The sequence below is a fragment of the Sciurus carolinensis genome, chromosome 18 (genome assembly GCF_902686445.1).
Source record: "Sciurus carolinensis chromosome 18, mSciCar1.2, whole genome shotgun sequence".
In the NCBI taxonomy this organism is placed as follows: Eukaryota; Metazoa; Chordata; class Mammalia; order Rodentia; family Sciuridae; genus Sciurus; species Sciurus carolinensis.
The window spans coordinates 26,669,014-26,693,600 of record NC_062230.1 but is presented as its reverse complement, the minus strand read 5'-3'; the positions used below and the strand labels follow the sequence as shown (position 1 = coordinate 26,693,600).

Sequence of the window (24,587 nt, the reverse complement as noted above, 5' to 3'; positions counted from 1 at the left end):
ATGACGCCCCTAGAAGAAAACATACTCATCAACAACCTAAGTGTGTTCCGGGGGTACTAAGTCAATCTGCACGAGCTCCCAGAAAGCCTCTGGTTTTTGTCTGAAGTCTCCCTAAACAATGTGTGTCCTTGACGAAGTCACCTAAATTTTCTCAGTTTCTGTGACCTCAACATTAAACAAGGGTCTGGCTTAGTGTTCTGGGACTTCCTTCACAAAAAAAAAAAAAAAAAAAAAAAAAAAAAATTTGTGGTTGTAGATGGACAGAACACCTTTGTTTTATTTGTTTATTTGTTTATTTGTATGTGGTGCAAAGGATCAAACCCAGTGCCTCACACGTGCTAGGCAAGTGCTCTGCCACTGAGCCACAATCCCAGCCCCTCCTTCACATTTTGACATTCAACCAGCTGAAGTTCTAAATGTGAACCCTTTGGAGGACGGGTCCTTTGCCTCCTCAGAGAATGGTTCTCATGCCCCTTCCTGTCCATGCCCGTCAGAGCCAAGCCCAAAAGGAGAGAGAGAAAGACAGAGAGCATAAGGCTACTTCCACCTGAACAAGGGGTATGGAGAACACTGGTTCTGCTGCATTTCTTTTCCTTAATCATCTCAGTTTGATCTCTGCAGGGTCAGCAATAGGCTCTGACATATGGCAAACAGACCAGAGCAAGCTGGCTCGCTGCTGCAGCTGGTTGGGTCAGGGAGCCTGTTCTGAGGAATGCTGCTGCTGATGGGGAGCCCGTCATCCAAGGAACAGCATTCTGAAATGAGGAGCTAAAAAACAGGAGGCAACTGCCAGCACCAAAAAATAGCGTCGGCCAAGCACTTGAGATCTACTCTAAGACTTCCTTGACAGAAGGGACCAACCCAATCCACTTCTCCTTTCTGTTCCCATCTAGAGTCTATTCAGGAACAAGAAGCCACTGATGGATGCTGGTGTTCCCACATATTAGCAATAAGAAAACCATCTTTTCAGCTTTTATCTAAATAGTTTGCAGCACTAGCTGGGCATATCTTGGCGTATCTTTTTCTCACTGTATATGCCAAATACCCAAAGGCTAATTCCTTAGCTTTTCTACTGGTGCCAAAGGCTAAAGTGGCTGTAGAGGCAGAAGCCATCCTCCGGAGAGTTTCGAGGCAAGACCACCAAAGCACCTTGATTCTACCTGGCAGCCACAGATCCTGATCCCCCTGAGAAAAAGATGAAGAGGGTGGTGTCCATTTGTAACCCACTTCCTAGAATTACAAAAATACCAAAGAGGAAAGATCAAGGAGTGCTATAAATGCAGAGTCGCTGCTGTCACTTGGAACTTGGGACTTAAAAGATCACCTTTGGAGATTAGGTCTTACTCAGAGCTGCTTGGGAGGGAAAGCTGCTCCTTCTGCCAAAGCAAACAAGACCCATCTGCTTCTATTTTCATGCTTTTAAGAGACTTTTTGTCCTAAAATGTCCTACAGCAGCAACCCAAGGCAGCAGTTCCAGTTAGGAACACATGACCTTCTACACCAGCCAATTCAAAAATGCAAAAGGAAAGAGGGATGAAGGGAGAGATGAGAGAGAAAACCTTTTAAAAAGAAAATAAACCAACTGGTTATATTTCTATAAGATAATCTTAAGTCACATGACCAAGACTAGCTAGCTCATCAAAGTAATTTCTCTTCAAAGTGTCCTCACTGTTCTTTACCTGGCACGTCTTGAATACAATCAGGCACCACAGAAATGATGCTCAGTGGACCACATATACAACAGCTATTATATCGGCGCTGAAAAACTGCTATGGCCTCATGACATCGAAACCATCCTGGCCATCCTGCTGTTGCCATGGTGCAACACCACTCACATTTTCATGTTGATGCTGGTGTAACAAAACTGTGCTGCAGTCATAGAAAAATATCACAATACAATTATGTATAGTACATGACACCTCGTAATGACAATAAACTGCTGTGTGACCAGCTTAAGTATTCACTGTGCTTTTTATTCTTAGAGTATACTCCTACCTATAAAAAGTCTACTGTGGTGTGACACCAGCAGCAGCCTCAGACAGCTTGTGTTTACCATCTCTTGACTGCTACACCAACTGACTTTTATCATCAAAATTTTAAGTACGTTCTGTGTTGTTTGCTCAATGTCAAAATCTCCTAATGACACATTTCTCCAAACAAAACCACCTCATTAAGCAACACATACCGTACACTACTAAGAATATATATCCAGTTGAGGCCTGAGGACCGAAACCAGTGTGGACTGGTTAAACCAAATGTTTGCCAAATACAACCAAGCCAACACACATGCACTACTATAAAAATTTCTAAACATCAAATAACAAAGCATTTTTGGTCTCTGAGCTTAAGAACGGAGGTATTTATAAGAGCTACATCCCACGTGACTCAAAATAACCAAAAAAGGGCCAGATCAATTCACTGATCCCCAAGTGAAGTATTTTTTATCATCACCATTGTTCTGGGCGGTCTGACTACTCACGTGGAAAGAGGGCAGGCATCATTAAAAGGTATGAGATTTCTATGTTGGCCACTCTTTTTGTTCCTGTGCCAGCTCTCCCAGTAACGTTCCCTGTTTAAAACCAGAGGGTAGTCTTGGATTTGTTTGTGCTCCATGGTACTACAATAAAACTGGCATGCCTGCTACACCTATCTCTGGTTGTAAGCTTGCAATTTGTTTCCTTTCATAGGATGGTGGCTCATTATACTTCACTGAAAGTAAAGTTCTGAGGCGGCACCAATTCTCTGCTTCCGGGCTGCATATAGATACCAGCTACTCTGGAGGCTCACCTGAATGTAGCTGATTAGCCCTCTAAACATCCAATTACCATATTGCCTATTCACTTTTCGGTTACCTTCTAAGGAGTTCAAGAGTCAGCAACTAACTGAAAAACAGTTAATTGGAGTCGATTTTTGCATCTAAATAAAAGGCAAAAAAGGAAACTGAAATGAGTCAAAAGGTGAGGAAGGAACCCGATACAAAGATGATAAATGATTGCCTCCAAATGTCTTAAAGGGGCACCTGAACTACCATAAATGTACAGATGTGGTTTCTAGAATGACACAGCCTCTAAGTAGGCCTCAAGTTCATCACATGGTAACTAATCAATGTCTTTTAATGTCTGCTAATTCTTAACCAAAAACAAAAACACAAAACAATAACAAAAAAACCCTAAATCCATTAAGACTACATTTATCAGCTTTCTCCTAGAGGCCCATGAAGGAGGCTGATGGCTAATGTAGAGCAGACAGGAAGAGCTTGAAGAGGGACAGAGAAGATTTGTACAATAAAAGAGTACCTGTTTCCAACCACATCAGCAACCTGGTCAGAAAAGTGAGGCCACTAAGACTTTCATTTCCTGCTGCCCAATTCAAAATTATTACATAGTTATTCTGAGAAGTTTAGAAAATGTAGAGAAGAAAAAAAAGAAAATGTAAAGAAGCATAAGGGGAAAAAAGAGTCAGTGAGTGATCCCACCACTCCAATTATATTTTAGAGCACCTAATTTCAGTCTTAAATAAGCACACCTGGATGGCACCCATATACACATAAATACACACGCACACAGTATGCACTTAAATCTTTAAACAAAACTGAAATTATATTGTGCATCCTATCTTACAAACTTTCCTGCTCAACACTTTTCATAAAAAATCTTCCCCTCTCAAAATGTTTTTAAAAGAGCAGCAATTCAACAGTATTACTGGTATCACCACTAATGCTCCAGCTATTTCACATAACCCATGGACTATTTATACCCAACTATTCAATCTGTCAAAAATCTGGCACCGCACTACAGAGGTGGACAAAGAGACTGAAGCTTTGTGTTAAAACATTTTTAATAGCCAGATAAGTCCTCTGCTGAATGCGAATATCATAATTTGTCGATTTAATCCCTTATTGTTTGTTGGACGCTTAGCTTGCTTCCAACAGCTATTATAAACAATACTGTGAAAATAAATAGAAAAATGCAATTAAAATTCAGCATATTTATAATTACTTCCTGAGAATAAGTTCCTAGAAAAAAAACTAATGATCAAAAGAATACACACACACACACACACACACACACATTTATATACATATGACTTTTTAAAAAAGGAAGTTCATTTTTTCTGGCAGTGTATTGACAGTATTTATTTCTCTTAATATCTTCTTATAATATCTGCCAACTGATTCAAGTTCCTTATAAAAATCTTTACCAAAAGCACTTAAGGAAAAATATTGAACTATTAAAGGAGGACATAGGCAGCTAAAGAAAAAAATATTTCCTTCACAGTGAGTTCAGGATCTTAAGAAAATGTTGCTAAATAATAGGATAGGGCGAAGAGACTGAAAAAAGATTAATCATGAGCACATCTTTCAAGTTTTATTTTACCTAAATTTCCTCAATATGTTTTTCAAAAGACAGATCTCTTCCCCCACACTCAACCGGAAAAAGAGAAAAAGACCATCTTAAGGTCTGATAAGTAACTGTCCCCTTACCAAAGGTTTAGCATCTAGCACATGGGCTAGCCAGAACCAATGAATTATATTCCCAGGGAGTAAGAGGTTCACTTGAATGGGAAATGTGGAATCTGTTAAATAGTTCATGTGCTAAACTTTCCCTTTTTTTTATTTATTTATTTTTTTTAGTCTTTGATGGGTCTTTATTTTATTTATTTTATGTGGTGCTGAGAATCGAACCCAGTACCTCACACATGCTAGGCAAGCACTCTACCCCTGAGCTACAACCCTAGCCCCTAGACTTTTCTTATGTGCTTTCAAACCACAATTGAATCAAAGGACATCACTTCTGTAGCAGAGACTTGTCTGCCTCCCCAACAACTGGGCTCTTGATCAGGTGAACACCCAATTTCACCAGTAGTTCCCTGACCCTTGGTCTTGGCAACAAGGCAGGGTGGAGTTCATAATGTTACACGTGCCCAGGACCAAAAAAGCCTCATATTCTTCTGGCTTCGATGGAGGTTGGATCAGTAATAATGCAGGTAACCTAAGCTAGTCAAAGTGAATTCAGCCCTGAAAATACCACAGCCACCAGGGAAAGTAACAATGCCTATTCAAAGGATCAGTGTGAGGATTATGTTGGGCCCTCCTTACTAGACGAGTCTCAGCTCTAATGCATGTAGAATCCAAGAATAAAATCCCCAAATAGAAAGGAGCACTGAAGACAGAGAAACTGAATTTTCAAGGCATTATTTGCACCCTAAATCCAACTGTACCTAGAGTAAGATAAAAGTCTGAACTTCACAAATATGTGAGCCATAAATAAATAAATTCCCTTTTGCACAGACCAGACGTCAGTTTTGTCACAAGAAAAAGAGTCCCTAACAAGCTATGTCACTCAGTTCTCCCACTTCACAAAGCACAGGAAGGGAAGATCTAATACTCAGACTTCCTGATTCATGCTCCAAGACCAACTTACTAGGCCACAATATGAGAGAACCTGTAGCTGAACAACAGGACCAAAGATCCCCAGCTCACAAAAGCTGTCAAATTCCATTACAGCTCAATGGACCATTAGGATGCTAGTTAGAAGATTGTAGGACTAACAAGCTAAAAGTACCTTTCCAATTGCAATTTTCACAATCTTAGCCCCAGAGTACTTAAAGGTGCTTTGCTGTACTGTGGTCATATTTTCTGTCCTCATCTTCCCTCAGAGAAGTCTCCTCCCAACACTCAAGGCTGTAAAGTGAGAGCTTCTGGAAGTCTTTTCCCATGCAAAAATAATATGATCTTCCAGCTGAAACAGGTATTTGATCTAAACCACATCCTATGAAACAGAAAGACCAGAAACTGACCAGAACTTGGCTACCCTCTTGGTTTCAATTACTATCACTGAAACAATTTCTCTTTGATTTTAAGTGCTGAAGAGCAAATTTAGAAAGTGTTCAGGCTTCGAAGACAGTGACAGGAAATGGTTGCATTTTGTGTTTTTATTGGAAATATATTCCCTGCAGGTTGAAACCTGAGGCTCTGCTCTTTTTTTTTTTTTTTTTAAGTTACTTATTTTCACAAATGATTATATGGCATGAAGCCCCAGGATACATTAACATGTGCAGAGATAAGCAGATAATTAAATCAAAATAGAACTCTGCACCTTTTGCAAAGTAAGGCATCTGATAATCCCTACCCAGTTCTTGTCCACTTCCCACCCACATGACCTGCCAAAATTGCCAAGCCTTAGGGCCACTGCACTGCTGTCTACTCAAACTCTGTCCTCACAGCTAGTCCCTATTTTAAGAACAACCAGTATGAGAAAATTCTAAAACAAAGCAAAAGCAAAAGAAGCATAAGCTCTTTTGGTACATATGAAAACCTGAGGATAGCTATGGGCCCCAGAACAAACTGTAAGCACACACACGCACCCACACACATTTTGCACCCAATGATGGAGGTCCACAGAATTACAAGTAACTCTCTGAACTGCCAGTACTGTTTTAGCTGCACTGCAACCACATTCAACCCCTGCACTCAAAAACCAGTTGTTCAAAAACTGCAGCTTCTTCAGCTGCTCTAGTATAGTCCTGCACCTTTTTGGAAGGACAGAAAGTGATTTAGCCCCAGAATGAAGACGTTTGTACAATCTGGCCCTCTCAGCTCTCCAGCACCCACTTTAACCATGTTGCACCTCAGTTTTCTCACCTAAAAGTGGGAAAATTAAAAAATCAAAATGAAGAATAAATGGCTCCTTCATATCTGAGGGGTCTCAGTTCAAATGCCAAGATGGATTTCTTTAAGTGTCATTTCATCCAACCTGGAACAACACTGTTCTATCTCTTCACGACATACCACTCTCTGAAATTCTTATTTATTGACTTATTTATTGCCTGTTCCCACTACTCATAGGGATTCTATCCTATGCAACTAAGTTATGCAGCACACAGCAAGCGTTTGCTAAGTATGTACACTGAATGATGATCCCTGATACTTACGAGCACTCCCTCTGTACAGGGCACCCGTCTACCACTTTAAGTGTATTAACTCTCAAATGAATGAATGACCAACCTGACATGCTCAGCACTTTCCCTAGAACAGTTATTAACAAATGGTAGATATTTATACCAATTCTGACCAAATACTGATTTTTAACAAATACTCAGCAATAAAAGGCGCTGAGTTTTAAGGATGCAGAACTCAATTTTACTTCTCAAGAGTTGGTTCTCAAGATCCAATTCCTCCTAGACCTCTCCACTCCCAAAACCCTGCTACCTTTAAGAAGAGAGGAAGAAGGAAACTGTCTCATTGCTCCAATTATTCCTTCCCTTATCAGTTTCTCAGATAATGTGATACGAACATGGCTTCTCAGTTTCTCAGAAAGCAATATAAGGCTATGTCTCTCCCTAACACTTTACCAGTTGATGATTTTCACCTCCCACACAGCAAATGTCAGAATTTGAAGTTGAAACAGGCAGATGTTTAACCTGTCTCTTTCTGACCTGCACCCTGGCCTCTTGGGAAAAATTCACATTATTAATGGAAATCCCTCCTGCTTCTTCTTTTACCAAGGGCTTAAGTTTAAGGGTTTACTGAAGCTGCTGCCACACAGCACTCTAGGAAGCCCCAGTGAAAACCTTTTGGGTGCTGGTGTGAAGTGTCTTTCCCATTTCAATAAACGAAGGCATCCTATCAAAAGGTTTGAGATGCAAGAACAAAAACCAGCAGCATTTCTGAACACTGCACACTACTTGTTTTAAACAGGTATTCAGCTGTTTAAAACAGAAGGACTCACAGCCAGTTTTACATTTCTTAAGATGTTATACCACTATGTTATTTACAAAAACTCATGTGATGACAGGGTAGCTTTTGATTCAGACAACTGACGTGGGTACCTTGGCAAAGAGGGTAAGAGACGTGGACAATAAAGGTCCTCCATGTCTTTCAGAACCACTGAGACACAGGCTATGTTGCATATGACGGCAAGAAGACCAAGCTCTAAAGTCCTAAACAGGGCTTCCAAAGCCAGAGGCACTTGCCAAGAAAGCAAAGAGCAGATTCCACCTCCGCTGGCTGGCGGGCCCACACATTCTGCTCACCCATGTGAAAAGGCAGCTCGTGCTCTCCCCGCCCCCAGGCCCAGTTATGATACTTGGGGTAGAGAGAATAGCAACGCTGGTGACTTTTCTAGGAGCCTGCTTCATAAAAATAGAGCCTCCAATTTTAGGACTAAAATCGAAAAGAAAAATAGCCAGAATTAGAAGTTTGTTTTAACACAATACATTGAAAATTACAAGTTTAGGTGCTGGTAGCTGGGGATGGGGATCACACCACCACATGACTTCCCAGTGAGTCATAAAAAGTAGTACAGGCTTGTTAACAGTGGATGTCCACCAACTCCAGACTCACGGAGTCCACTTGTGTCAGATGGAAAGCCAGACTGACGTCCTCCCACGTTTGTTTCAGCAGTGGCAGGGCTGACACAAATGAACGGCAGCAGCGACTTACAAAACAGAAGCATTAATAAACCTTCTTGAGGCAAGTCAAAGAAGACATGTTGATTATGACTCATTTTTTAGAAGTCAGTTTAAAAGAAGGAAAAAACCTAAACTATTAATAAATCACTAAAACACTTGTGAATTTCAAATGCCCATTCTTGATTAACACACCCTTGTGTCAAAGCAAAAGCCAAGTGCAGGTATTAACAGCAAGTTGCTATCCTTTAGTTATGAGAATCACTCTGGTGGACTTAGATAAGAACAACAAAATTCATCTTCAGGCCTAGATGGATACTGTCATGATAATAAAGACCTCCCGAAAGGGCTTGTGGGTACCAAATTACATAACAAATTCATTTCTGCCAGGCAGCCAGGATTAACTCCTATTCACCCAGGTTTCAACTCAGTACTGCCAATGGGTTTATCAAAATGGAAATGTCATTATCCACCACTGTTCAGCAAAAAGCACAGTCATCTTTCTCACTACAAATCAGTTTGCTGACATTAACTGCAAGACATCAAACTTAAAACATTCTTTAAAAACTTTGACACTGGTTTCTTCCAGGCCAAAAAAAAAAAAAGTTTTTAAGAACCAAAAAAGAAAATGCTTCATTACTTCTCCTTCATTTTTCTGACTGAATTTTTAAGTGTCTAAGATGACATTTTATTATAAAACACTTTATTCTATTATGCATTCAAGGGTTAAATGAATGACAACATTATTTGCTCCTAAGGGACACGAACATTCATGGGTCCCAAGTACACAGTCAAATATAATAAGTGAATAAAAGAAACAGGACATTACTGCAAGCTCCAAGAAGGAAAGAGTGTAAGGTGACATGAAAAGGGCCAAGACTCCTAAGAATCGCCTTCTAAAGAATCAAACGAAAAATAAGCACCTACCATGTATCTCCTGCACTGCACAAATCTACCTATATGCACATTATTCATCACGTCTTTCTACCACTGAGCTACATCCCCAGCCTGTGTGTGTGTGTGTGTGTGTGTAGACACACTTTTGGAGATAGGGTCTCACTAAGTTGCTGAGGCAGGCCTTGAACTTGTGATACTCCTGCCTCACACTCCCAAGCTGCTGCGATTACAGGTGTGCACCACTGCAACAGACTACTCATCACTTTTACATAATAGTATCCACAAATATTTCCATAAGGTTTACTATGTACCAAACCCTTTTAAAAACATTTTGGCACATACTAATACAACCCAACAATCCATGCCAAGACCCTGGGGGTAGATGTTATTTTCACCATTTTACAGATGAGAAAATTGAGGCATTAAGTGTGAGTAACACTGCTAAAAAAAGGTAAAGCTGAAATCTAACCCCACATTCTACTCTTTCTCTTAAGGACAATGCTTTCAAAGTCATTTTTTTTAATGCAGGTTTTTAAACTGCCTCTTTCAAAACAAGCATATTACCCTAGAGTGGCATTCTGTATGTTGTGGTGCTCCAATATCTTTCAGTTACTCAGAATGAGAGCTTGAACTAGACCAGTAGCTTTCAAACTTCAGCTCCAACCTTCAGTAAGAAATCTATTCTACATCCCGACCTAATATACACATGTAAATACACGAATAGCTCAATGAAGTTTCACACAAAATTATTTACCTTCCTGTGATGCACTCTGCTTTATGCTATTTCTGTTTCATTTTGTTTTTAAAATGGTTGGTAGGACCCTCAATGACATACGCCCATAGATTGAAAATCTCAGGACCAAATTTGAAAGTTCCCTCCAATTTCTTTACTGTGCCAGACACAACACTGAACATTTTCCAGTCATGATAGCATTTAATCTCCACAGCTTCCCTAGGAGGATGGTACTACTGTTATCTCTATTTTACAGATGAGGAAATAAGCTCAGAAATAAAACAGCTTACACAAGTCCCTACTCTGTAACAGAGTAGCTCACCAAACACTCCCTCTGCTCCCCAGTTTCCAAGTGTCCTTTCTATTAGGTGGGGAATGTGTGTCTACTTCTGGCAAATGGGCTGTAGACAGAAATGACACAGTGTCTGCAGGCATGATATCTCGCCCATCTTTGCCCCTTAGTGAGCCAAGCCAGTAACCCAAACAGCACAGGTACAGTACGAGAGAGCGGAGACTATGTCAGACTGAGTCTCTGTGGCGATGTGTGGAGCAGAGCACTGGTCTATCTACTGACTCAAGTGGAATATACAAGTAATAAGCTTTTATCAGAATAAGCCAAATTTTTAAGTTCTAACTCCTGAATATCTACCCTTCTATTCCACAGTGACTGACTTAGTTCAGCACTCCACTGTCTTTACTGCAGTACTCTCACAAAAGGTTCACCTACTTCCAACCTCTCTCCACACAGCCCCTGGAGTGATCACACGCACATGTGTGCACACACACAGTGGGCATGCCACATCCTACTCAAAATAACTTCCCTTTCATCTACAGAACGAAATCCAAAGTCATCAAGGCTCGCCTAGATTTGTCCTCAACTGCTGTCATTATTCTTCCCCTTTCATCCCAGGTAGCTCAGGCATACTGCAATATCTGCCATTCCCCAAGATATCAAGGCGTCTCATGTCACTATAGTTTTACATACACATTTGCACTGCTAGGAATCTCTTCATTCCCTGTTCTCTAATCTTGGTCCTTCAAGTCTAGCTCAGATGATCTTCCCACAGGACTCCTTCCTGCTGACCAAGTGTGTCTCTGTTTCTCAGCACCTTCTTTTATAGCACTGATTTTACAACCTTAATTGTTCTTGTGTCTGATGTTCCTAAAAAACTATTAAGGTCCTTAATAACAAAAGGCACTCCAATTTGTTGGAATGAAGAGCTGGCAACATATAAACACATTTCTTCTTTTAAAAACACTATGTATTTAATCCTGGGATCAGTCAAACTATAGTTTCCCTAGGAATACAATCAAATTTTTCTAGCTTATAATACTGGTTTTGCGTTTCAGAAGTCCCCTATAAATGATACACATTCCATCTAGGAAAGCCAGTCCCTTACTCATATACTTTCAATAGGAAGACTACAAAATTGGGCTCGTCTTAGGGAGAAAATATCTTTTATCTGTTTGGAAACCTTAAGCAATGTTAAAAGTGTGCTTTTAAAAATTTTTGTTCTGTTGAGCTATTAGGGCAATCAAAGCTCTTTTGCTTAAGCAGATTTTGTCAGAAGTATTAAATGCTGGAAAGCTTTAGAATTTTGTGTTGAATGAATCAATTTATGTATTTTATGCAAATAATAAATATGCAAATCAGAAAAGAGAGGGGCTTGAGCCAAATTACTTACTGGGAAAGAGAAACCATTTCTTTCCAAACAGGGGAAAAGGCAACTGGAAAGGTTTTTACCTGTTGCATAACTTTTTATTAGCTCTTTTTGCTGGGCCAAGCAATAGTTGAGAGCTACACACTTAGAAAAGCAAATGCTCTGATAAATTAAGCAATTTCAGTTCCTTGACTAGGGAAGTTTTAAAGTCAGAATTAAAGATTAAGTCTTCAATTAAATGTTTGTTCTTTTTATTTGAAGTTACCATGAAAGTTCAAGTTTCCAACATCCTGAAAACACTTTATTTTAGAAGTAAAAAGATTCTGGGTGAACTGAAGGTTATTCCACCATGAGAAGATCACAATAAGTGGTCCTGGAAACAGGTAAGAATAGCTTGAAAAAGTACTGAAATCTACCACGATGTTACTTTCCTTCTTATGTATTGTCTTTTTAAATGTGTGGTTTCAAATGCTTATACTTTTATGGAGATTATACTACCATGGAGATAATTATTTGTATGACTGGGAAAGAATCATCTTCTTTCATGTGGCTCTCATCTCTAAAAACCCAACTGCTCAGCTGCCCACAAGAAAGCTTAACCAATACACATTGATCCAATGGCAATTTCCCAAGAAGAGAAGGAAATAAATAACTCCACTTTAAGGGCTTTGCAAAACCTAGTCTGTAGCGCTAGTGCAAATGTTACAACCCACACCCATCCCTTTCAGAATTCATCCAGACTCATCAATCATTACCTATAAATAATGAAAACTTCTACACCAAGGGAATGAACTAGTTCAGAAACCTGATACCTATCTGCTCTGAGTAGGGTGGTCTTGGGAGTTTTATATCCAAGGAGTGAGGTAAATTGTTTGGTTAAAATTCAAATAAAATCTACTTGCTGCAGATGCATACCATGAAGTACATCTTCCTGGGAATGCAGGAAAATACCCTGAAAGTCTGATGTGGTGTCCCATGACAGTAATTCCAGCTACTCCTGAGGTTGAGGGAGGAGGATGGCAAGTGTGAGGTCAGCCCAACTTAAGAAAGCAACCTGGTGAGACCCTATCTCAAAATAAAATTTTTTAAAAAGGGGGATAGAGGTATAGTCCTTGCAGGGCATGCATGAGAGGCGTGGGCATGTGTGCATGCGTGTACGTGTGTGTAGATGCACATGTATGTATGAATGTACATGATCTTGGGTAACAGACTTCCCCAATGTTCCAGTAACACAGGTCACAGTTATGCTCAGAAGACAAGACAGTGTGAATGAAAAAAAAAAAAAAAAAAAATCAAAATTACATGAGGATTTGAAGCATGGAACACTAGATCCCACCTCAGCTGGGAAACATGAGAGGAGTTTCTCATTAGGAAATCAGGTAGAGGGCTGGGGATGTAACTCAGTGGCAGAGCACTTGCCTAGCATGCTCAAGGCCCTGGGTTCCATACCCAGCTCTGCCAAAAAAAAAAAGTAAAACTCTTATATTACACAAATGAAGTAGAAGAAAAACTTTATGCTACATCACTATCATCATTTTGCTCAATATTAAACCAATCCTGACCAGTAACATTTGGCACAGAAATGAAATAGACTTGGAAACATCTCTACAGCAATTTCCAAAAATTATAATTTGAAGCAAAAACAATTTATTACAAGGAGCTATGTCAAATCCCTGGTCCTGTATGCCAAGTAAATTTAGAATAAGATCACTTGAAAAACACATACCAACAACCAAATGCAGATAATGAGAGATTATAGTGGTAAGATACACAGAAAAGAGCCAGGAATACCGATAATTAAGGCTTAAAACAGAAGAAACAAAAATCAAGAAACACAGACTACATCTGGAAGCCACTTTCTCAACTTCTATTGCTCAACAGAGATTTCAGTTTTATTCTTGGGTTTTACTGAAAAAAGCACCTCCCACAATAGATGGTATCATTTCCACCACTACTAGTCTGCCTTCTTAAGACCTCACACTATGTTGAATTATGAGCAACAGGAAAGAAAGTGAAACAAGATTTCTAAAAACTGCCTGCCTCAGTGCACTTCACTTTAGGGCATATGTTGCACTGTCCTTTTTCGTCCTCTTCAACAGAGCAAGTCAGACCCTAACTCCTACCACAGGGAGCCCCAACATCAGAGTGAATGGAACTAAAGATCCATCCAGGTGGTAGGGAAACTGCTAACAGTGAAGGGGGAAAACAATATTATTTATTTTTCATTTCTTAAAAAAAAGGCAGGCTGGGGATGTGACTCAGTGGTAGAGCTCTTACGTAGCATATTCAAGGCCCTTTTTTGATGCCCAGCATTATGTAAAAGAAAAAAAAGGCAGTGGTATTAATGTTCATGACTTAAAATTCTATATAACCTATGGGTATTCTTGCCATGAAATAAAAATAAAAATTGTTTATTTGCTTGAGTTAGAAAAGTCTATAAATCCACTCAAATTTGGACCTGCTGTACTGTGGCCATCACCACAAAGACTTAACATTAAGATGTGGCACTGCAGTAGAATTACTGTGTCTTGGAATTTACTAATTTCAGCATTCCTTACCACCTTTATGATCTTACATGTCCATTTTCCATCCCAACTACTGTTCATGTGATCTTTCTTTAAAACCTTAAAAGAAATTCTATCTACTTTAGTATTATTCTAAGCCCAAATATCCATGTAGTCACAGGTGTCATATGCTACTTATGTTTTCATTAACACACATTAAAAACTAGAATTATAAGTGAAAAGCACTCATCACACACCACCAAAAATTACCTCACATACCATCAATGACACAAAAATACACACCCTTGGGTGCTCCTAACAACAGTCCATATACTAAAAGTATAACCAAAGCCACACTTCAAGAAATTTAGTCCTAAATCCTTTATGTCACAGTTAAGGAAACAAAGAGGGAATATGACCTGCCCAAAGACACAGCAACTAATGAAAGAGTCCAGGCTAGACATGAGGACTGTCCAGGGGTGGTCCTACTGAAGTACTCTCCAGATGGTTGAGCTAACCAAATTAGAGACCAGGCCTCAACAGAGTTCACCGACAAGTGAGACTAGTCAGTAAGCCCTCTGCATGTGGATCTGGGCTTTTTACTTCTCCAGGAAGCAACATTCACAACATGGTACTTACCAGCTGACTCTCTTGTCAAAGATTATCTGGACTGGCTAAAAGAAAACCTTGTTTCCTTCCAAAGTTTCAAGCAATTTTGCCCAACTCACTGAACTTTTAAGGCATATGGCCAAAGATTAAAATGTCTCCTGGATCAGTTTCACAATTTTTAATCCAACAGTATCCTAACCCTTTGTCCCCACTGCAGCCTCCATAGGGTTTCAAGAGGAAGATTTTCCATCTCTGGGTTTTAGGCCAGCTTTGGAAACAGGCTGGAAGTTTCCATTACAGAATCACTCGTGTATTTCCCAGATACCCAGAGGGCAGGTTTTATTTTCAAGTGATAGATAAGTTGTATCTGCTATGTGCCTAGCAGTGTTTTATACACTGCCCCATACTTGGACTTCAGGAGGAGGTAAAATGACATAGTTCCTAGCCTCTTGAAAGTTGCCAATCCAGGTAAGCTTAGCTACATGTATGCCACGTAGCTAACCATAGCGAAGATTATTACACATTTATCTATACGCGAGGCCCTGCCATGTACTTCAAAAATGCATTATCTTATTGAATCTTCACACTTATTTACTGGGATTACTGTCACTCTACACATGATAGACCTGAGGCCTGGAGATAGGTGGCTCATTAAAGTTCAAGAGGCAAGTAAGCACTGAAATGCAGACTGACTCTAGACCTAATGTCTTCACTACTGCACTATGTATACCCAAACTGTTTTAAAATCATATTAAAAGGTAATGTGAAGTCTGTATATCTAACTTCCTATTAATTTTTTATTCTATTAGGGAAGTCAAAAGTTAGTGCACCAGTGCACTGTGAAGTTTAAGAATACAGCACGTTCTGGGAAGGCCACCTCCCCACAAACCTCCACCCCAGTGCTGGGCATGGAACCCAGGCACAGGTTAGGAAAGTACTCTACCACTGGGCTACACATCCAGCCCTAGGAATGCCATTTATATGGAGGGAAGTTCACTCCCTGTAATCTGAAGTTATTCAATTGTTTGCAGCATCCTGGATATCAAAAAGTGTCATCAAATAATAACGCACATTAAGTGTCATCTAAATCAACTATAGGTAGTCTTATTCCATTACTACTTATACAAGATACAAAAATGGAGGACAAATGTGATATAATAAAAAATATATTGTCTTTGTCCCTCATTCCTCGTTCCTGCCTGTTCCTAAAACCCTTGGCATTTCCTGACTGATGTGTCTTTTATTATTCAAGAAGCACACCTTTGGACCACACCACAGAAAAACAGGCCCACATTAAAGCCAATTTCGCTGATGCTTAGAAGCCACTTCCCAGGCTTGATCTAATCATGAAATCTACACCTGTCACCAATTCAGAACACTGCTAAATTTGGCACTAGTAAGAAATCACACCCTTTAGGCAGATTCACACACACGTTGGTAGAATACAACACAGCACCAGGCATGGTGGTGCATGCCTATAATACCACCTACTCAGGAGGTTGAGGCAGGAGAATCGCAAGTTCAAGGTCAGCGTGGGCAACAATGAGATCCTGTCTCCAAATAAAATAATAATAAAAAAGGGTTGGGGAAAAAAAAGCGGCGGGTGGGGGTGCTGGGGATGCAGCTTAGTGATAGAGCTTGAGTGAAGCCCTGTATTCAGTCCCCGGCACTGCCAAAAACAGAAAACACGGGCATGGTAGAAATGCAGTTAAAAATTGTTGTGTTGTGATTTATTGCACATTTATTCTAGTTTCCAGGAGAGAAGCAATCATGAATTACTTCAAGAGTTTACCTGTTCGCTCTGAATTGCAGAGGTTGTTACATGACAACAGCCACCACCTACTGTTCTCTTCCTTATGTACTCTACCCCAAACCCTAACAGACCCAGGCACATTATTTTTCCCATCTTACTTACCAACTTCCAATTTGTGAAAATAAAGTCCTAAGTGACAGAAATTTAAGAGAAAGCCACCACTCCGTAAGCAGACCATCGTGAATGTCTAGTCAATCTTGAAGACCGAGCTAGTCAAACCAACCACTGCATCCCTGCACTCCTCTCTCTGCAGCAGAAATATACCTTCTAGTTGTGGGAAAGAGGACTTGGGTTGGGGCCCTGGTCAGGGCCAGTATATTGAACAACTCCACAGGTCCCTGTCCCCCTCCTAGTAAATGGTATTCCCTGAGTTGGGCAATCATGTAGGGCTTGTACCTCATTGTTCCCTAAGTAAGTGTCATTATTAGTATTTTCTAGCCCTTCCCTGCTGGATTACTAAGGATAGGTCTCTTCCCCACTGTATCCTGGCCATAATAACCTCCTCTACAACTCTGTTCCTACAAAGGTCTACTCCCCTATACCTAATTCTCCCCCTCAACAGAATCACCTTAATGGCTCCTGAAAAACCTTTGGAGTTTTCTCTTTCATAAAGATTTGGAAACCTCAAGCAGAATTCTCCAGCCCATGGCCATAACATATAACCAACTGTTTTGAGTAAATGACTGGACAAGTGACAAGTTATGTCTAAGAAAAACTAGTTTGCTAAGACAAGAGCACCATGGAAACATTCTTAAAGATGGACACAGAGCATTCATCAAATTACGTTTTCACTCCTCAATTCCACTTCCAAGAAAGACAACATCTCAAGTGGGAAAAATACTCCTTATAGGGCCTGAAACTTTCAGCATGTCCCTTGATCCTGCCACCTAGGACTCATGCTGTTAGAGGGCTAGCACCCTCCCTGAAGGGGTATCCCAAACTCTCTCTCCTGATAAAAAGAGCACCCACTAGGAAGTAACCAGTGGATATAAAGCAAGTGTTTAATTGAAAGAAACCTGCTTCATAAATATTTTACATATATATACACATGTGTGTGTGTGTGTGTGTATTTTTAGATGTTGACAGGCCTTTATTTTTTATTCATTTATTTATATGCGGTGCTGAGAATCTAACCCAGTTCCTCACACATGCTAGGCAAACACTCTACCATTGAGCCCCAACCCCAACCCACACTTTATTTATTTATTTATTTTTTTAAGTATTTGTGGGGCTGGGGTTGTGGCTCAATGGTAGAGTGCTTGCCTAGTATGTGTGAGGAACTGGGTTTGATTCTCAGCACTGCATATAAATAAATAAAATAAAGGTCCATTCACAACTAAAAAAACATTTTTAAAAAAATTTTTAAAAAGAATCTATATTTATTGTGGTTATTTCCACAAAGCTATTCTGTCAATGGGTATATCTGCATTTTCCTGTTCAGATTCCAAAGCAGGTCACTGGGAAAAGGAAGTACTGTATATGGTTTAATATTTTGCACAGGGCTTCTTTAAAGCATGCCCATTAGTATAAGATTTAAAGTGAAAAAAAAAAAAAAAAACCTCAACTCCTATTTGAATGCAATGTGATGATTTTCAGAAAGATTCTGAGGGAGAAAAGCCAGGTCTCCAAGTAAGCATCCACAACCTTTCTCAACTAGGGTGCTCTCAACCTGTTAGTCATTAATAAATTCACTTCACATATGCCATGCTATAAGGAGTCCTATCTAGAAGATTAATAGTTTGTGACAAAACGTTTAGGTAAAGAACCCAGGAATATAGAAGACCAACACCGAGGATTTAATTAGACTCGAAGTCTACTGGATGTCTACACAGACCAAGAGAGGCAACACTCGACCACGGAGCCACAATCCTGGCCCCAAAAATGGAAAGGATAAGAATTAGTGCCGAGAAGGCTCTATAACTTTCTTGATTTGTTTTCCCACTAAAAACACTGCTACTCAGCCTGTTTTCAGCTTAAGAACATTTTGTTCAACTGAAATTTTATGGGGAAGCCCAATATACAAGAATATTACAAGAACTTTTTTCAGAATCAAGCAGTGGGGTAAAATGGAAGGAAGAAAGCAAAATTCCCTCATCCCTGCCACAAGCATACTCCAGTAATGGTCACCAAGAGACCTTAAAGCTCAGCTTATAAAAGAATCTCAATAAATATCCTAAAGTTCTGCAAGAGTCTGACTTTTACCTGCTTTTTCATAGACTAGAGAAAGTGGAATTCACTGTATTCAATGAAGTATTCAAGACTCAACCTGAGTCTTGCTCAGAATCAAAATTAGAGGTCACACTCCAATCCACTTCAGGTCAACACTGGAGAGTAAACCCTTCATGAACAAAATAGAGTTAAAAGGGGTAGTCAAATTCTGCTGATTGATAGTGTGGAAGTAATCTATTCCTAAAATAAGGAGCCAGGTCCTTCCAACGCTGCCTCCTAAAATAACAGGCGGCACGTAAGGCAATGCCTACAAGAAGCTAAACTCTCCCCCAAAATGAAAAGTCCTATACTGTGCAGTGGTCCTATCCAAGATCCTCAGTCAATCATCAGCTCTGGTTTGTATACACAGGTCTCATGACAAAATTATTTCCAGTTGCCAGGTCCTGAGATTTAGTCCTCCAGCAAGACAGGGCAGAACCAGAAAGTGGATGATGCTTCCCAAAGCTATGTAATTTAGGTTCCCATGATGCAATTCAGCTCAAAACCCAACAGCGCAGCACAGCCCAAAGACACACCTGAGCAAGGCCAAGCCTTCAGGATGGTAGGAGGAGTCATGCACATGTCTACCTATCTGTGCAATCAGGCTAGTAACCAAATGCTGGGCAGTGACTTATTCTGTCACAACAAGGGCTAATCACCATCTCAACATCAATTTACTGAGTTTCCCTATTCTTATTTGCACACATCCTAAAGAAGATGACTTGGCATTTTCCCCCTGTTATTTTCTCTTTTCAGCATACCACAACTTCAGAGAATTAGAGTTTGAGTCACTTCCTACCTTTTAGCTATTATTCCCCCCAAAATCTCCTTTTTTGTCCCAAAAGAAATAAGACCCTCTATCACCTCAAAAAACAGAACAACTAGTAAAACCAGATTTGAACTTAAGGACACTAACTCAACTGACCCTGGTGTGCAAAGGGCTCCAAACACTGTCCCAACATTAGGAAGAACTGATCCTGGTTCACTGGTATCAACATCTGTAAACAGACACAAAGAGGTAATTGTAAGTTATCAAGAGCTGGGGAAACAGGAGTTACCACATAATTACCATTGTTTCAATCTGAGTTACCACTTCTTCACCTCAAAACAACTGGCAGCCAGTGTACAATTAACTCTCCTTACTGTAGAACATATATCAAAACAGTAACAAAATCAGATTAACTTTAAGTCATCTATGCAATGCAAAACCACTTACCCACAACTCCAACAAGTGGTGTCAGCTGACTTTTTAGGTGCACATCTTTTAGAAGAGTTAGCCCAAAGCTTCCATCCAATGTTTAAGAAACAAATTCACTGGTACCCTACATTAAAAGACCAGACTAACTCCAAGGCTCCAAATATACTTGGATTTGCAGATTCTTTCTTCCAAACACAATTAGTAGCCAATGTAGGAGTCAATGGCTTCTCCCTGTGTTCAAGTCCCCTCCTACCCATCCACCCCCTTTCAAAAATTAGAAAAGAGCCACCAGTCTTCAAACTGGCTGATGAAATTTCAGCCTACAGGATATTTTCATACTTGAGTTATAATAAACCATTGAAATGAAGATGAATAGTGGACAGCTTAATAACCCATTGGGTAGAGCATTTTATGCCCAGCACGAGCATACAAAATTAAGTTTAAAATCTTTAACCTGGGCCCAACCAAATGTGTGGTCAAATATGTATACAAGTGTGCACATGTATATCCACATACATAGGTATGTATCTATATGCATATATATATATATATATATATATATGTATCCAGATACATATATATACACATAAACATACCTGCATGTGTGTATGTGTCTGTATGTGTATATTACTACCAATTCTCCATGCCTTTGAGCTACTCATAGTACGGAGGGTGGTGTTTATTGTTTGCCTGGCCCTAGCTGTTCACTTTAGTTATTTGCTTGCTAAGATTTTCTAATTGCATTCACGTCAGAATTCAGTAATTCAGTACCAGGCTCTGCTGCATTCCTTTATCACCCCAGAACTAACCCAGAAAGCTCCATTCAAATTCATTCATGACAACCATCTATAGGTGCTATCAGAATACTAGAACCTAAAACAGGTGTCAAGTTCTCAATTTTTTATTCATCTTTCCCAAATACTAAAAGGTTTTATTTAACATTTCTAATACTGAGTTTACTACAAATAGCCCAAGCAACATTTAAGTCTTTTTTTTTTCATTTTTTTAGTTGTAGATGGACACAATACCTTTATTTTATTTATTCATTTTTATGTGGTGCTGAGAATTGAACCCAGTGCCTCACACATGCTAGGCAAGTGCTCTACCACTGAGCTACAGCCCCAGCCCCCAACATTTAAGTCTTTTAACTGCCTGGCTCAAAAGGCTGATTTACTCAAATAACACACTAGCCACTGTGTGTAAAGTTCAAAAGAAGAAAAAAGCATATTCTTTCTGTTTTAGCCCACTGTGATAGGGCTTAAGAGGACTCAATCAAGGAGAAGTCTCCTTAGACCTCTCAAGTGGACAATCTGGTCAAGGTGAGGCTCCAAAGCAGTATACTACTAGAGATGAATGCCCCCAACAAAAGGCCTTGGTTAACCCAAAGATGCCAACATACTGGAAATGAGCCCTACAATGGTCATTATCTAATGTAATCCATTGAGTGAACTTTTAGTACCAACCTACATCTCAGCTGTGTATTATTATTAGTCATCAGGAGGACCAGACAAGAGTGGAACTATTGCAACACAGTGTTCCTCCCCACCAAAAAACAGCTCGAAACTTGGATCTTCATGGTCATCTTTGTAGACCAATGAGGCACATATTAACACATGCCCAATCCTGCAACCTTAAATTCACACAAAGATGGAAGATTCACATACCAGCACACATAAGGTGTGCCCTCAACTGAACATCCCACGTAGCCCAGAGATGTATCTGTCAGAAAAGACCCAGGTGACCATTGCCTCCTCCTCTCCCACTCTCAGCAGGGTGACTTTTTGTTACAATAGTCCAACAGTACCTGCAAAAACAGTAAATGATAAGACCCTTAGAAAGGTAACAGATTTAATCAAAAAGGAGCTACATTATCTATTTTGTCTACCTATTTTGTCTCATATTTTGTCTACCTATTCTGAGCCCTAACTCCACTTCTCTGACCCTTTCTTTTCACTCAACATTTTGCTCCCTAAGCTCTGGCTATTACTGCCCCCTTCCCCTTCCTTCTACCCTTTTCTTCCCAGTCCCTGGAACATGCCAAGTTCATTCCAACTAGTTTCTGCACTAATTGTTCGCTGAACCTGGAAGGCTTCTCCCTTTATCTTTCATGGCTGGCTTTTTATTTAAAGATCAGCTTAAGTGTCACCTCAGAAAGATCTTTCTTGAAGTCAGGTATGATGTTACACACCTGCAGTCCCAGTGACTAGGGAGGCTGATGCAAGAGGATCACAGATTCAAGGACAGCCTCAGCAACTTAGTAAGGCCTTACCTAAAGAACTTAGTGAGACCCTGTCTCAAAATAAAAAATAAAGGGATGGGGATGCAGCTTAGTGGTAAAGTGCTCCTGGGTTCAATTTAAAAAAAAAGGAAAAAGATCTTCCTTGACTGCATTATAAACATTTTCTGTCACGTCACTCATTTTCTTTAGCATGTCTTCAAAATCAGATTTATTTGATTATGTACTCTCACTGTCTCCACCCTAACTCCGAATAAGCTCCATGATAGAGTAGACCTTCTTGTGTTCACCTTTGTACAGCTAGTGCCTAAAACACTGGTTAGTATTTAGTAGCCAGTCAATAAATGTGTGTTGAATGAATGAATTTTGGACTTTTCATTCAATGGCAAACTAAGCTCCAAATGTATTAAGGTAAGGAAAATAGTCACTCTTTTGTTATTATTTCCATGAAACATCTAAGCACACTGTTAGGTGTACAATCAAGGCATTAAGCTTTCTGTTTTATCAGGCCTGAAAGATCTGATAAATAGAAATGGGACTCTTCCCAGCATCAGAAAAACATGTTATGATAATTCTTCTAGCAATATGCATATCAAGTTCAGTTACAGAGGGACAGGATTTTTACACACTTTCTAATAAAAGGACTCCTAAAATTTAGGCACTATCAAAGTTCTTAAGAAGACAGTTACACATTCAACAGAGAATTTCTGGAAAAAAAAAAAAAATAGACCAACACCAAAACAAGAATCATTACACTTCACTGAAAGCCACATGACAAGCTAGAGGCATGCTACTTGGCAATTTTTATTTTTTTAAACAACAGAGTATCAAAGACATCTTTTCAATTATTCTTTGCTTTCTTCAAACATTTTTTTCACACCCATTACTGGCTTGTATTCTTCTCTACAACAAAACTGAAGAGATCACAATGTCTCATTTAAGACCACCTATACACAAAGAATCAGCTAAATAAATAAGATGAAAATCAGCACAAGTCGATTGTGTCACTGAAGACGTGTGTGCCAGACACAAATGGAGAAAAAGATAAAAGAGCTATTGTCCAATTGTAGAAACAAAAAAGTAATATGGGGTTTTCTGTTCTCTGAAGTGCATCATGAAGTGTGGGTGGAGAAAAACAGAGAAATCCAGAATTAGCCTAACATCAAATCATTTTGGAAAGAGTTGACAACATGTAAATTCCTCACACATAAAGTATTTAGAGCAAGAGACCTTGATTCCTGGGCTATGATGCCATTTAGGATTCCTTGCAAGGGCTCTGGAATTCCACTATTCATAAAAGAAATTGCTCATTATAATAGGAAGCTACAAGGCGCTGAGAAGTACTCCCAATGCACAGCCTGTTACTGAAGTATCACAAAGCTTGCAGTTAAGATCTGGGATAGAAGCTGAACACCACATTTAAAAGAGGTAACCAAGATACTAAGTGCCAAAAAGGCGGGGAAGAGGGGGCACTACGACTGACACTCAGCCACAGAGAATTAAAGTGGAAACCAGGGGTGTGCATGGGGGGAAAGGGGCTTGGAAAAAAAACAATACATTTGTCACCCCGTCCCACTTCCTATACAGGATACAGGCAAAGCCCCATTACCTCAGGCACAGATGGTTATCGTTCGTAGCAAAGGTGCATAGAAAGGCCTTCAGGTCCGAGCCCCTTAATTCCGGGGCTGTTAACGATTAAAGAGAAGGATGGGGGTGGGGAGGGAAATGAGGGCGGAGGGAGCTGGAGATTCACCCACCGTCTCCCCCTTGGGTTCCTACCTCACAAGGCTTCCCCGGGACTTAGGACCAGAGTCTGCACCTCCTCCAGGGCAGTTCCGGCCCCAGACCCTGGGTTGAGGGGTGCTGGCGGTGGGGAGGCAGGGACAGTAGGCAAGTTTTCTGAGCCCTGCGGCTGACACGCCACAGGATCCCCTCACAGCCTCTTCTTCCAGGGGGACCAGTCCAGACAAGGCGCTGATTTCCACTCCTCCCCTTCCACCCCCATTTTCTCGAAGGAACCCAACCCCCGCCCCTGCATCTCTCAATGCTCCCCCCTTTTTCTTAACTCCCCCCTCCCCAAACTCACAGCTGCTCCAGAGGTTCCTCCAGTCAAACCCTTTCTGGAAACGACGGCGGCCCGGCGGGTCCAAACCACCTACCATCCCCGCTCGCGTTTCCAGGTTCCCTACCCCCGCCGCCGCCGCCTCTTCTTCCACCACTGCCGCCGCCTCCTCTTCATCTGCGGCCCACCGGCGGCGGCCGCCCCGAAGCCCCGCCCCCTCCATCGCCTCCTGCATCATCACTTCCGGTAACCCCGCC

At 40.4% G+C, this 24,587-nt stretch overlaps 1 protein-coding gene across 6 annotated transcripts in view; it reads right to left on the bottom strand.

Annotated features, from left to right (window-relative positions):
- Nucleotides 1–24,555, bottom strand: part of Dcun1d3 (defective in cullin neddylation 1 domain containing 3) — a 32,558-nt gene extending 8,003 nt beyond the window's left edge. The window contains exons 1-4 of one of the 6 annotated variants that reach the window (XM_047534282.1): nt 24,355–24,509; nt 21,697–21,836; nt 20,051–20,156; nt 19,760–19,832 (exon numbers count right to left, since the gene is read on the bottom strand). The gene's annotated coding sequence lies outside the window, so the exon portion shown is untranslated. Of the gene's footprint in view, nt 1–19,759; nt 19,833–20,050; nt 20,157–21,696; nt 21,837–24,047; nt 24,142–24,354 lie in introns of those variants that run through there. The other 5 variants (XM_047534281.1, XM_047534280.1, XM_047534283.1 and 2 more) reach the window with 5 other exon arrangements.
- Nucleotides 24,556–24,587: the final 32 nt, after the last annotated feature.